Below are 15779 nucleotides of genomic sequence, written 5' to 3'. Positions count from 1 at the left end.
AAATGCATTTAACCCAGGTTTTCCTCTTAATAGAAAGAACTGGGCTCCTCTGGGGCTTGAGAATTAGGAAAGAGGAGGAAAGAAACGATGCCCAGAGAAGAATGGAATGTATGGGGCAGGGAAGAATGGCGTTCAAGTACAAGTTGGCCTCTGTCCCAATCTTACTGAGGTCTGTCCCTGAATAAAACCAATAATAACAATCACACTAGCATTTATTGCTCCTTTTGTGAGAGTCAGTTCTTCTTGGTAAAACTCCTTTACTTTAGGCTATTATCCCCTTGTAATTAAAACAGTATATTGTATCCTCCACTTGGGATCCCTTTGAAACAGTGTGGATAATACACAATGGCACTCTGAAAGCTTTTATTTAGTTTCTCTTGAGTCAAAGCAGAAGGTTCCAGGACAGATTTATCATGCCAGGTCCAGGGACTTATCTCAAATAACTCACATGCAAGATATCGGAGTCCTGGGGGAGATTCAAAGCTCCCCTTCTGGTGTGAAGAAGGTGCAAATATAAGATCATCTCCAAAGCTGTCATCGAGCCAAATGACATATCACCTGTAGATTTACTGGAGGAAGAGTAGGGGCTGTGACACCAGCAGAGCAGGGAAGGACGTCTCATGCCTTCTAAGCAAACTAAACTTTCCCTTGCTTTTGTTTTTTTCTTCTGCTGGGAAAAATGTAGTTTCTTTACAGGTGCACCTTGGAAAAAGAAAATTTGAACTTAAGGAAACCACCGTTCAGTCTTTTCAAGGGGCACTAATGGTGGACCTCAGTGTCTTTATCTGCAAGTGGGGTTAATAGTGCCCACCTCAGAGGAAGATTAAATGAGGCGGTGTGTGAAGCACTTGGCCACAGCCATGCACAAGGGAGGTGATCATGGATATTAGCTCCCTTTCCAATTTCTCTCAACAGACTGTAAGCCAGAACTCACTTTGGGGAGCTACCATGCCCAAAATCCTAAATCTCATTCTTGATTTCCTCACTGTCCCATGACCGTGTTTTCCAAAACCAAAGATTAAAATGCAGGGCTTCCCCATATGGATGATTGGGTTTTTTTCCTACTTCAGATATGTTAACTTATTTATGTGAAAAGTCTCTTAAAAGCAAAATAATTAAGGTACATTCTATTATATACATAAAGAATTATCTTTTTGAAGAATGAAATTACATCTAAAGAAAGCAAATTCAGCAAAAAAAAAAAAATCCTTGATTATTTGACATCAGGACTGTATGAGACAGCACAGTCATCACAGACACACCTTTTCATTTGCTGATCACAGAGGATGGTTGGAGTTGGTTGCCAACAATGCTATGTCCCTGTCGCCAGCTGTAGGTTGACCTTTCTTTGCCCAGAAGCCTGGGACATTTTGGTCTCTGGCTGTGTGCTGCCATTTCCTCAGAACCATGGATCTTGTGGCACACACTGTGAGTGTGACTGAGCTGAGATGCCTGGAAAGAGGTCAGTGTTTAAGTGATGGGAAGGAAGGGAAAAATCCTCCAAAAATAAAATATAAACAGATGTAAGGTTGAGAAATAAGTCAAATCACTATATTATTTTGTTGCTTTTAGTGGTTTAATGCTATGGCTCACTTGTGTCTCACTTCTTACAACTTTTAGCGGAGGTAAAAAGACTGGTTACTCCCATTCTCCTGTCCCCCACCCTCCCTACCACCTCAGAGAAAAACTGCTTGAGGGCAAGGACTGTGTCTTCCAATAAAAAATTGAACTCGAAGATTGAATGAAAGTCCTAATTAATTACTTAACTAATGAATTTGACGTCAAAGTCCCGGCTGGGTGACCTGTACTAGTTATTTCTCTTTGGCCAGCACCATTCTTCATGGAGCTAATCCCCAAATCCGCAGAGAATTCTCTACAGCTGCTTTCTCTTCCTCAGAGGGAATGGCTCCAGCTTGACTGGACAGAGAAGCACAGTGATGTCCCTCTCAGCTGGCTCAATTCTCAAATTCTCCCCAATTGCTGGACAAGTCTTATCTATAGCCAGGGCCATCCCTTGACAAAAATTATGAGTTTAGCAAAATGTGTCTTAAACCCTTTTTTCCCCTATATCTTCTCACCATACTGCTGCCTCCTCTCCCACTTCCATCATGGCTACAGTGCCCAAGATCTTACTTCTTCTTATCAGAACGAATCCTTGGGGAGATAAGCTATGTTGGATAAATATACATCAGTTAGCATCTGTTAGTCTGAACGGGTAGGTCAGCTCCTGCCTCTGCCTACTCTTCTCCAGCCCCTTAATTAGTGGCACCTCCCTCCAGTCTTAGCCCTCCCCAATTTCTCAGACCCACTGCAAGGCTGTTAGTGTGATGGTTACAAGCACAGGCTTTGGAGTCTAGCTGTGTGACCTTGAAAAAGTCACATAGCCTTTCAGTAAAATGGGTACAATGAATACCTACCTCTTGGGGTTATTGTGAGAGTGAGTGAGGTAATATGAACAAAGGGTTTAGTACTGGACGTGAAACATGGTAAGTGCCTGATAAAAGGTGTCTGTTAGTACTCTTGATCTAAGCAATCCCACCTTCTTATGCTCACCTCCCCAGTTCTTGACTTCCACCTCAATCATATACTTAGTTTTGATCACTCTCTCCCTGAACCTGCAGTACTTTGAGGTCAGGATCTTAATATGTCCATCTGTGGCACCCTATTCAGTTCCCCACATCTAACAAAAAGTGTATGCTCAATAAATGCTGAGTGATGGGGAAATTCCCTGGCAGTCCAGTGGTTAGGACTCCACACTTTCACTGCTGAGGGCCTGGGTTCAATCCCTGGTCAGGGAACTAAGATCCCACAAGCCGCACAGTGCAGCCAATTAAAATAATAATAATAATAATAATAGACAAATGCTGGGTGATGGAATGGGACCAATACTCTTAGATAAGGTGTAGTGGGGCTGACTCCTGGGCTCCTGAATTATTCCCTAAGTTACAGCTCCTCTTCAACTGGGCTTCTGTTTGAGCTCCTTTCTAGTTTCCCAGTTCTCCAGAGAGGACTGAACATTTTCTCTACCAAAGACACTGGAGTCCTACCCCTGAATCCCATTTTAGCCTGGGGCTCAAGCCCAGGAATAATCCCAGGAATGAGTGCTCTGCCCCAGGTTCTACATGGCCCATCAGCTAAGGGGTGACTTAAAGCCCAATCCTTTTCACTTCCATCGACACCTCTCCCATTGATGTGGACAATGGTCATTTTCTTAATCTTATATAAAATGTGTTACAATGTTATAATTGATGAACCTACATTGACACATCATTATTGATTTATACTATACAATCTAAGTAAAAACAGTGCCTTCTATGCAGAAATAGCTTTAAGACATGCATCCTAACATCCCCTCCAACCTAATTTCTGTCCCTAAGTGCCACCAATATGGAAATTCTGGAGTCATCACTAACCATGTCCCTTGCTCACTGATAGACCAGCTGTGGTCCCACCCTAAGGCTGGTCTAGAGCTAGGTATAGTGTCTCCCAGAAGGTCTAGTTTGCTGGGAGCAAACAGATCAGGGTGGGCAGAGAGGGTGTCTTTTTCCTTCCATTTATAGGAAAACCACCCTGGCCTTGGGTCTTGCTTCCCTGTGACCTGACATTGGCCCCTAGTCACTTTCATCTTCCAGGCCTTGTCCAGTGGATAAAGCAATGTATGTAAAAACAGTGAAGGGCCTCCAAGCCTGAGTGTTGATGGATTCCCATCCACAGAGCCCCTTCCAGGTGGTGGACTTAATCTCACCAGAAATGGCCTTCTTAAAGTCACAAAAGCCTCTCCCAGGCAGGTGGAGAAGACCCACTTCAGAGTGAGATCAGACATTTCCTTTCCTGCTGTGCAGATCTCACTGTCTGAATCTCCTTCCCTGCGTTGCCCTAGGTCATCTGCCTCAGACCTCAGGGCTCTGCATATGTATTATAGGCATTCCATCTATTTTAATAATAAAACAAAAAAAATAACGTCAGTATGGGGACAATGATAACGTCACTGACTACAAAACCTTTCCTATATTTTCATATTAACATACTACCATCAGTGATGGCAAGGATGATGGCATCCATAAGAAAAAAGGCAGAGTCTGCCCTGGGAAGATGGCTTCCCATTAGTGTTATCTCCACTAATTACTTCTGTGCTTTTGTTTAAGCCATTTCCCAGCCTGGAAGGCCTTTCCCCCATGGCACCCATCAATTAAAGTTTTACTCATTCTTTAAGACCCAGCTCAAATGCCACTTTCTCCAAGAAGCCTTTTCTAATCCTCCAGTTAGAATTAATTGCTTCCTTCCCAATGTTCCTGTGACATTTATTGTAGAATATTCTCATGGGATTATATTAAAATGTTATATAATATTTACTATACAATATTCTTATGGCATTATACTAAAATGTTATCATAAAGGTATGTGGAAGATGATTTACACACTGACTACCCTAAAATCTAGCCTCAATAAAGAGAAGCTATTATTAAGATTATGAATTACACTTTATATCTAACCCTTAGGTCAAGTTTTACGTGTACACGGTTTGAGGGGAAAAAAACAACTTCTTGGGCATTGTAAATCACAAACCTAGCAGTTCTGGAAAGAAATGAAAGAAATTACAGCTATGAGGCATACCACTTTTTCCCTCTTCTGCTGGGACACCCACGTCACTTTATACAAAAGATATCACATCTCAGAATTAAAGGGGCCCTACTAACTAACCTCTGCACCACCACCACATAAGATACATAAAATCCCCTCTCCGTCATTCCAGCTGTGCTCAAACTCACTTCCACCTGAGGCCACTCATTCGACTTTTAAGCAACTATAACTGCCATCCTAAAAAGATCTCTCAGGTGGCGCAGTGGTTGAGAGTCCGCCTGCCGATGCAGGGGACGCGGGTTCGTGCCCAGGTCCGGGAAGATCCCACATGCCGCGGAAGCGGCTGGACCCGTGAGCCATGGCCGCTGAGCCTGCTGCGTCCAGAGCCTGTGCTCTGCAACGGGAGGGGCCCTGACAGTAAGAGGCCAGTGTACCGCAAAAAAAAAAAAAAAAAAGAAAAAGATCTCTCATTTATTGAGTTCCTATGTGTAGCACACCACATGTAGGTGCCATAGTATCTCAGTTAATTCTCATGAAAATTTAAAAGTAAAACAAACTTGCCCAAAGGCACAGCTAATAAGTGACGTATTTGAGATAATCGAGCCAAGGTCTAACTCCTAAGCCTGTGGTCTTACCACTAGGCCTTCCTGCGTCCTTAATTGTGGGAAGGTTTTCCTAAGTTTTATAGTTTAGGTGGAAGCTGCAACTCCCACCCACAGTTGTGCGTTTTACCCTTTGAGACCACCAATACGTACCTAATTCACCTTCCACTTTACCAGCCTACAAATAATTAAAAACAGGTGGCCTGAATCCAAGCCCTCTCGTCTCCAGGCTACAGATCCTTCAGGAGACATGAACAAAATGGCTTCTAACCCCCACCTCGGAACGTGTTTCACTTTGTCCCGGTTGCTCTCCAAGGCAGCACCATGAACAAGCCGTACTCTCCAGGTGTGGCCTGAGCAGCATTACCCACTAGGGCGCATGGTGCCCCCGCTTCAGGGTAAGTCTCCCTCAGCTGTGTTCCTGTTATGCTAAGTCATCTCCAGCCTGTCCACATACACGCTTTTTAGGACTGGCTTTTTAGGACTAAGTGTAAGACTTCCCATTTATCCCTATTAAATCCCATCTTGTTATATCTGCGACATCCTTTAGTCTGCTGAGAGCTTTCTAAATCCTGATCTTATCATCCAACCTAGTCGCTTACCCTCTCAGCAAATTTGATCAGTATGTTCTCTGAAACCATCCAAGCCATTAATAAAAACTTTGACTGAGACCCTGCAGCAAATGACTAGAGACCTCCCTTAAAGTTGACACAGATTCGTTAATCATAAGTTTTTGTGTGTGATTGTTCAACCAATTACAAATCCACTTAACTGTACTGGGCTCGCAGGTCTATATCCTGCTGAAACTCACCAGCCTGGTAACCCCGTCAACAAAGGAAATGAGCTTAGCCTGGCATAACTTGTTCTGAGTGAGCTCCTGTTGCTTTACAAAGATCAGAGTCTGGCAGGGTGGATCCTGAACCCACACAGCTTCTCCTGATGGTGTCTGTACATAAACTGGGAGTTGCAATAACATGATAAATCACTTATAATCACTCCCAGAACTCTAACAGGCCAGAGCTCCCAATTACTTATCCTAACACAAACAAAAAATACTTAAATGCAAAAGCCCAGCCTAAAGTTAAATTGTAGAATTTATCTCGGGTTCTCTGATACATAGCTCTGAGCCCTTTCCTATTTCACGGTGTCCTCTTTTCCTCACCCCATACGAATCCTGTGACCTCACGAGACCCTCTGACTTCCCAAGGCTCCCCACCTCGAAATCTTATCACATTCCTGTCCTCCCTGCAATGCCCCAGGTTCCAAAATGAACTCCCCCTCCCTCCTCCATCCTATTTTCTTAAAGTACTGATCTTATATAGATATAAGGGATAAAGCAACGAGATTTGAAACGAAGTATGAATAATTAATTGCCCTGCAAAAATGTTGGTGTTTTTGAAACAGGAGCATAGTTAACCCCAAATAATCTCTAGTTCGTGAATTAGAAGCCATGTAAAATTGGGGTAAAGAAATGCAAGCAGAACTGGACCTCTCTTTTACTGGGGGGGCTTTTGTGCTAGTCAAGGTCCTTGAATGCAAATAACGGAAACTTACTCTGGTTGCCTTAATCAGAAAAGGCATTTAGAAGGATATTAGGTGTCATCTTCAACTGATGAGGAGGCTCTTGAAAGTCAGACAGAACCCAAGAGAGGCTAGGTACCTGAGAACTCATTTAGATCAAGCAACAGAAACAGGTTATCTAGAAAGCTGTGGTAAGCTCCACTGCTGAGAGACTCTTGCTTCTACTGGAAACTCAACACTGAATCCCTAGGTACCTGAATCTCTGCCTCTGCTGCCTTAAACATTTTCAGCTGCCCCAAAGATTCAAAGGTCAGGGCCAAAGCCTCCATTGGCCAAGCCTGGGCCACATAGCCATGCCCCAGTCCAGAGAGCAGGAAGAAGACTGCTTTCCTCGCTTCGGCTTTCCTAATGGGAGAATTGTCTTTCTCACCCTGCCTCCTTATTTTGGGATTCAAAAGCAGAGTATCCAAGAACATGAGGAATGCCCAGTACAATTCCTAGAATTCCTTAAGTTTTTACCGTATGTTCTTACTTGCCCTTCTATGGCCATGTGTGGGAATTGTAAGGAAGTTGCCACCTTCAGGAGTCATTAAAGTAGCTAATTTAGTGCTGTAGTAACATGATGCTCTCACCTCACCCTGATCCCAAGCATAGCAGCCAGAACCTTAACAAACCACCACCCCCTCCCCCCACTTTTTTTTACTTTTGTATTTTGAATATAACACATATGCAGAAAAATACACAAATTACAAATGTAGAGCGCTATGAAATTTCACAAAGTGAACATACCTGTTCAAGAAACATTACCAACATCCATGGCACCCGCCACATCTTGTGTCAGTCACTACCTCCCCGAGGTAATGACTTCTGACACCTAGCACAACAGATTTGTTTTCCCTGCTTTTGAACTTTAAAACATGGAATCATATAATATTTTATCTTTTAGGGCTGGCCTCTTTTTCTCAATATTTTTTTCATGAAATTCATCCATATTGCTGGGTATGGTTGTAGTTGACCAACCCCTTTCAAAAGATGGCTATTGCACCAGCTGGATGTCCCCAGAGCCCCTGGGAGTTACTGACATCATATTACTGAGGTCAGCTCAGAAAGCAAAAATCTCTTGACATTTGCTACATTTACAAGAACTTTGGATCGAACTGTGGTTAGTTCTAGTGCCCTTGAGGAATACTGCCTTTCTGTTATAATGTACTAAAACCAGATTAATCTGAGTGATAATAGTAGTGACAAGGATATAAAGAATACCTTAGATTTATTTACAAATGTTTCTGGTGAGCTTAAATACTTTACAAAGCGTCCTCTTAGTTTCTGAAAATGTTTGCCCCAGAAGCAGAATTCAACTTCACAAATGGTTAAAAAGACTTGGTTGATTTGAGAGTATTTGAAGGGCACGGTGTGTTGGGATTGTTTCCATGACAGACCAAGGATGACTGTGCACCTGGACATGCCCTAGTGAGCCATCCCATGCCCAGTGCAGTGGTCTCCAAACACATAAGTGATTTGGGGTAAACTAGGCTTGAGGAATCGTGATAGAAAGGGAAGGGTTACTAGTGCAGCTAGAGATAATAAAACAAGTTTACAAAGAGACTGCTGATGGAAGCAAGGACATGCATTAATAGAGTGGCTGGTCATGGGCAGGAAAAGGAATGCTGGATGATCAGACCTAAAACATTTATGGTCTCCCAAAAATGTGCTCCAGAAAAGTCATCTCCTTGGAGGAACAGGTTGAAGATTAAATTGCGCCTCCCTGGGGGTGCCCACAGTCATATGATAGTGCACTTGTGGGGTAGAGGGATCTGAAGGTGAGACACCAGGGGGAGGAAAGGGATGGCTAGCGGGGCTTGGGGGGTGGGGAGCAGAATTCCTGACCCTCAGCTGTTTGTTCTGAAAATGGAAGAAGAAAGTACTTTGCATTCCACAGGTCTCTGTGAATAAAGCCATGGCTTTGAAAGCCTCTCTGTTCTTGATTAACTCAGGCCAACAGGACAAAGAGAAGTTGCTGCTTGTCTGAGGGTCCTGAGTTAGTGAGGAAGGCACTGAGATGACAAAGAGGAAGCCTGAGGGGCCATGACCCAGCCCAGTGGGCCAGCCTTTCCCCAGCCAATGCCTGATTCTCCCTGTTCTCATTTCCAGCCCAGCCCCAGACTCTACTCATTTATACCACTGGAAGGTGATGGGTAGGGTAACGACCTGCCTTTACACTTCATTGCAGTATTCATTCACATTTGCTCTGTCACTCTTAGCCCATTGAAGTCCTTTTGAAAAAGAAACTTGATGTGGAAAGTTGAGTACTCTTCAAGTCAGGTCAGGAGTCCTAACAATTATGTGCATTTATGGGTATGAGGCGCTGATTTAGAAGGTACAGGAGATATGAAAATGAGCCAGGAACGTCTCTGTCCTCTCACCTACTAGGGAATACAGGACAGATTGTGTTAAGGGCCACAGGAGGGGTAGATGTTAAATAAGATATTGAGGGCCAGCAAAAAGAGAAAACTCACCTGTAAAAGTGGCTCAGGGAAGCCTACCAAAGGAAAGTATATTTAAGAAAACCATTGAAAGATAAGGTGTGGGATAAAGTACTCCAATTAAAAAGAAATATCTTAAACTAAGACCCACAAGTGGGAAAGCACTGGGCATGTTTGAAACAATTGCAATTTGTTTTGTGTAGTCAGCTCTTAGGGGGCTTCAGGGAGATGAGGCTAGAAGGAAGAAAAGCCACATAATAAAGGCATTTGAATGCTGGAGTTTGGGCTTTATTTGGCAGACAGTAGGGAGCCATTGAATGTTTTCCTGAAGGAGAGATTTATGATCAAGTTGCATTTTAAAAGGGGTAGTCTGGAAGCAGTGTGTGTAAGAAATCCTGATGGGAAGGGACTGGAGAGTAGGAGTCCAGTTAGAAGGCTACTGGAATAGTCTAGGGGGAGCAATAGCCTGAACTAGGCTTGGGGCAATGAAATGGAAGGAGGGGATAGATATAGATACAGAAATTTTTAACATTTCATTGATAAAACTTACAGAACGTAGCTATTGATTGGATACATTTAGTACAGAAAAGGGAGTAGTGACTCCAAGTCTTTGTGTTCAGAACTGATAAAAGTGTAACGGTGTCATTAACAGAAATAGAAAAATCAGATAGAAGTTCAGGACTGTGTGTGGTAGGAGACAGAATGCAAGGAGAGGGCTTAGTTTGGGGATGTACTGAAATGTTCGTAATGTATCTAAATAAACTGTCTAGCAGGTAGTTAAAATATAGAAAGTAAATAAATTACAACGGAATATATAGACATAATTATCATCTTCATAGCAATAGGAGTAGTTGAAATCACCAAAAATTGAAATGCTAGCACATAGCTGAGACTTCACTGTGTACCAGGAGCTGTGCTAACGTAATATATACATTATCTCATTTAATCCTCTCAATACCCCTTATGGTAGACGCTGTCATTATCCACATTTACAGAGGAACCAAACTGCAGGTTAAAGAGATTAAGTGAACAAGGACTTGGACCCAGGAAGTCTGACTTCAAAGCCTGCAGTCTTGGCCACCAGGCTCTACTGCATCAACAAGTGTTGTTTCAACAGAGCAAGTTTGGGGGGTGGAGGCGGGGGCGGGGAGTGAGTTATGGGGAAGTGGACACAAAAGGCAGTGAAGGAGAAAAAACAAACAAGAGAACATAAAACAGCAATGGCAGGGCCAAGGGAAGCAGACATAAAGCCTAACAAATGTATAAGTCTGGGAGATCCTAAAGAGGGGCCCAAGACAGGCTAACTGACATAGGAGGGTTCAGGAGGAAGTTAAAAAGGATGGAATTAGGAGGCCCAGGGAAGGAGTTAGCCTGGGCCAGGAACAGAGAAGAGCAAGAGTGTGGAAATACCAAGGAATTTTGAGGAGAAGCTGAGTAATCTGAGATGGGTGGCTGTTATGTGTTGAATTGTGTCTCCCCCAAAAGATGTTGAAGTCGTAACCTCTGGTACCTGTGAATGTGACCTTATTCGGAAACAGAATCTTTGTAGATGATCAAGTTAAGATGAGGTCAGCAGGATGGGCCCTAATCCAATGTGACTGTGTCCTTCCTTATAAAGAAGGGAAATTTGGACACAGAGATAGACACAGAGAGAACGCCACGTGAAGATGAAGGCGGAGATTGGGGTCATAGGTCTAGAAGCCAAGGATCACCAAATACTGTCAGAGCTGGGAGAGAGGCATGGAGCAGATTCTCCCTCATGCCCTCAGAAGGAACCGACTCTGCCAATATCTTGATCTCGGACTTCTAGCCTCCAAAACTGTGAGAACAAACTTTTGTTGTTTAAGCCACGCAGTTTGCGATACTTTGTTATGGCAGCCCTGGCAAACTAACACAGTGGCCTGGGCCTGTCAGGAAATAGAAGACGTGTTCCTCATGCCACACAGCCTCTGGAGAGAGGCTTCCAGCTAAGTCCAGGGAGATAATGCAGTAAGGGCGGCGCTTGGGCCAGAGCTTAGGAGAAATCAAATGGGAAAAGTCTTCCTCCCTTCCCCATCCAGGGAACAACTGCTTTCCACATCCAGCCTGACTCCCTGGGGCACTGTGGGCACAGGGTGCTGGAGTGTGAGGCCGACAAACATAAATAAGGCCCACACGGGCCAGGCCTCTCTCTGGGGTGAACTCACAGCTGTGATCAGGGCTCTGAGACCAGGTTCCACTCGGGAGGTCGTCCTTAGGCAGGATTGCTCCGAGTAGATACTGGAGGTTACATATGAACCCCTGGAAGTACTGTGATGAGATTGACTTTCATTTGTTTGAGGAGGAAAAGGAGGAATTCATTTTTATTTTGGTGAGGTCTCCAGAAGCCTGGGGTTTGTACAGGCTGGGAGAGTTCAGGTTGACACTGACCCCTTTTGGGGCGTGGGAAGAAGCCCCAGCGGGGATGAATGCCTCCGCTTAGCTGTTGCTCGTGTCTCTGCTGTCTGTGGGTGTGGCCCCCAGTCGCCCTGCTGGTCAGGGACTGTGCCTCCTTCCTGACACACACACAGAGCCTGGCAGCCGGCGCAGTCGCTCTCTGATGAAAGGAGGGTGGTGGCTCAAGAATTTCTTTAATGCTTACAATAAGGATCATTTTGAAGGGAGCATGTCTCTACGTTTTCGATCCTAAATGCAGACTCAGACCACTGAAACCCATTTAGAAGCAGGACTGAATCCCACCTAACGTTGAGACATTTCTGTATTTTAGCCACGCCACCGTCCAAGGTCAGGAGCCACTGTTCCCCACCGTTTATGCAGTGCAATCAGCTGTCTCGCCTGGAAAAAGGAATTGTAACAAAACAGGGAGTATTAAGAAGGAAAATAGGGCTTCCCTGGTGGCACAGTGGTTGAGAGTCCGCCTGCCGATGCAGGGGACACGGGCTCGTGCCCCGGTCCGGGAAGATCCCACGTGCCGCGGAGCTGCTAGGCCCGTGAGCCATGGCCGCTGAGCCTGCGCGTCCGGAGCCTGTGCTCCGCAGCGGGAGAGGCCGCAGCGGTGAGAGGCCCGCGTACCGCTAAAAAAAAAAAAAAAAAAAAAAAAAAAAAGGAAAATACTGGAAGGCAGAATTTTAAAATGCAGTAATGCATCGGAAGCCTCTGGAGACTACTTAAGCACGACTAACTGAAAGCCAAGGGCAGCGGCAGATTGGGAACTAGTGGGGGAATAGTGGGGGAGTATGAAACAGACCAAAATACCAGGCACTTGAAAAACTCCTGCTCGCTGACTAATCAACAGAGAGTAATGGAAAGACAGTCCAAGGGGGGAAAAGAAAGGGAAAGCTGAAGAAAGTGGACAATTAGGGGTAAAGTAGAAACCAGTTAATTAAAAATATATAAGGAATAGCCTTACAAGGGACTCTAATCAATAAAACAGTTCCGTGAAAGAGAGGAAGTCAGCTAGGAAATCATGGGGACCCACCAACAGCAAAAAGACCTCAGGTGTATATAGCACTTTACAAGGTATCTTCACATACAACAACCTAGAGAGAGAAGCAGGAGTTACTATTCCTACTTCACAGGGGGGAAAGCTGAAGTTCAGAGAGGGTATGTAATTTATTCAAAGGCACACATCTAGTAAGTGGCAAGGCTTGTTCTTTAGCGCTGAGAGTGGAAAGGGATTTAGTTAAAAGTCTGAATGGATTATTTTACTTTCATCTCACCAAGGGAGGTAATAAAGAGAGTCCTATCTCCAAAATTTCCACTAAAATAAACAATAGATGTTTTCTCTCTACCATGCAGCAGCACATGTAGTTACAGCACAGTTGTGGGAGTCAAGCAGACCTAGGGTCCAACCTTAACTCTTCGACCTACTAACTAGAGACCTTGAACAAGCTGTTTAATCTCTCTGAGTTCTGTCTCCATAACCATAAAATAGTAATAATACTTCCTAGTTATTTTGAGTTTAAAAAACAATAATTAGGTAATAAAATTGCTAATATTTAGTTTTTTGAGTAATAAAAATAGGAATTATTGAAAAATTAAAGTAAATTTTAAACTTTTAAGAAAGAAAATCATAATTCACTGAAGAGCATGCTCAGTTTACTCTCGTTATCTACCGCTAAGGAAAGCCTAGTGTCCGGTAATTCTACCATCAAGATACCACTAAGGTCTTCAGATGTAAGGAGCAGAGCTACTAGAACTGGGGGATAAGCTGCCTCCAAAGCATAAACAGGGATGCAAAGTCGCACCTCACTGCCCAGGGTGATGAGCACCCAGTCCCATCCCGGGGTGGAATCTGATAATCCCGACCGGAGGCCCACCCCCCACCCCCCAGCACCTGCATGCCGTCTCCTGCCACCCTCAAATGACCCTGTGAAGTGACTATTGGCATTACTCCCTTTTCACAGATGAGGAAACTGAGGCCTGTAGAGATTGAACAACTTGCACAAGATCAAGTCAAAGTGGAACCAGGTTAGTCTGACTCCCAATTCTGTGTTCTAAATCCATGGATTTTATGAGTCAATAACTTTTTAAAAATTTAGGAAGTGATATAAAGTCGCCAATCTTGTGACAGATAAGAAAATAATTTCTAAGATATATCATTCATATAGGCATTTATTCAGTTAATATTCACTGGTGTCTACTATGTTCCAGGCACTGTCTTAGGGGCTGGGGGCAAAGCAGTGAAAAAAGCCAAGCCTCTGCCTCGTGTCATTATCACTTATCATGTTTAATACCAAGGATGTTTTAATACCAAAAAGATGTTTAAAAGATATGTTAGTATAAAAACATGGGAAATAGTAATACCATACATAGATAATACTTCTAAACATAGAAATAATAATAATATAAAACACAAGAGAAAGGGTTGGAAATAATAGTACCAAACATAGGAAAAATAGCAAACACAGGAAAGAAGGATGTTTTAAAGAATAGGAGAGGACTTCCCTGGTGGTGCAGTGGTTAAGAATACGCCTGCCAATCAGGGGACACAGGTTCAAGCCCTGGTCCAGGAAGATCTGACATGCCGTGGAGCACCGCAACTACTGAGCCTGCATGCCACAACTACTGAAGCCTGCGCGCCTAGAGCCTGTGCTCCACAACAAGAGAAGCCACCACAGTGAGAAGCCCGCACACCGCAACAAAGAGTAGCCCCTGCTCAACGCAACTAGAGAAAGCCCACAGGCAGCAATGAAGACCCAACGCAGCCAAAAGTAAATAAATAAATAATTTTATTTTTTAAAAAATAGTAGCATAATTTTTAAAAAGAAGAATAGGAGAGAATCTCAGAATAAAATTAAGTTCTTCCCATGAAAGATTATTTAGAACCTATACCAACAAAACACAGGAGACGTACAAGATCAATTGTTGTTTTATGATACTAAGTTGTATGTGATTGTTTGCCAGTTTGGAGATTTATATTCAACAGCGCGATAAGAAGTGGAGTTTGATAGTCCAGCTTGTTTAAGTAGCTCATTTCAAATCTCAGTCTTTATAGAAAATTGTTTCTCATATACCTATGCAGCCAACAAAGGAAATAATCTTTTAATATCACATCTCCCAATTTCGGGTGAAACAGGCACTCCCCAACCTCCCAGAGAGACCAGGAGGAAAGCAGAACTGGAGGGCTTGGCAGGAGTCCAGCTAGCTGCTCTGCCTATCCATCTAGGAGCAGTTAGGCATTTATTTGAAAGGGATGCTGCAGGTGGGTGGGGAACACTTCAACAAAGACTAGCATGGTCTGAGACTATGCCAGAGAACTCTGCCCCCAAATCTCAGGCCCCCACAGCCATCCCAACGTGTTTTCTTTCTTTGAGGCCCCAGACAGCTTCTCCCTTCAGAAGGCCCCTATGAAAATGCAAATATTTCTGGGATGTTAAGCCTATCAGCTAACACTTTCCTTATCAGCCACAGCACCTTTGTTATCAGCAAACACCTTGGCTGAAATTATTTGACAACTTTCCAAGTGTGTGTGGGAAAGAGACCCTGCTTTGTCCCTGGTAAGGGAAGGCGAAGAGTGGAGATAGGTTGGGAGAATGCAAAGTGGGAAGGGGGAATTGTTAGACGAGACCAAAGATAAGTCTTCACTAACTTGACCACTTGCTCTGCTTGCCCTGCACTCCTACGTACTCGTGGGAGAGGGTCAGGGGAGAGGCAGAAGGTTGTGTGTGTGTGTGTGTGTGTGTGTGTGTGTGTGCGTGTGTGTGTGAGTGTTGTGTTACCTATGTAAGGACTCTTGGAAAGCAGAAAGCAAGTTCTGAGAAGAAGATTGCAGGGAAGTTGGTGGGACCTGAGTAGAACATATGGGTTCTCGAGGGATAGTCGATTTGTCGTTTAATGGATTTTTTTTTTAATTTAACAGCTAGTTGCTCTCCTAATATCCAACTTGTTCCTGCTTCCCTTCTAAAAGGCCATTTGAAAATTTACCCTTATCCACTCCAGATCACATTATGCACCCAGTGAGTAGTTACAATATGACAAATATTGACTGGTATGGGATGTTGTAGGTTATAACCAGCATCTGGCAGCTGGGGACAGTGAGCTATGATTGATGCAGGGAGTGGGATGTACTGTTGTCATGGGCTGCTCCCCAAACCACACCTCCCAGCTTTAA

This window comes from Delphinapterus leucas, chromosome 1 (assembly GCF_059928025.1).
Source record: "Delphinapterus leucas isolate spDelLeu-1000000601 "Yukka" chromosome 1, BTC_Dleu_Yukka2, whole genome shotgun sequence".
Taxonomy (NCBI): domain Eukaryota; kingdom Metazoa; phylum Chordata; class Mammalia; order Artiodactyla; family Monodontidae; genus Delphinapterus; species Delphinapterus leucas.
The sequence above is the reverse complement of the archived record's forward strand: the minus strand, read 5'-3'. Positions refer to the sequence as shown.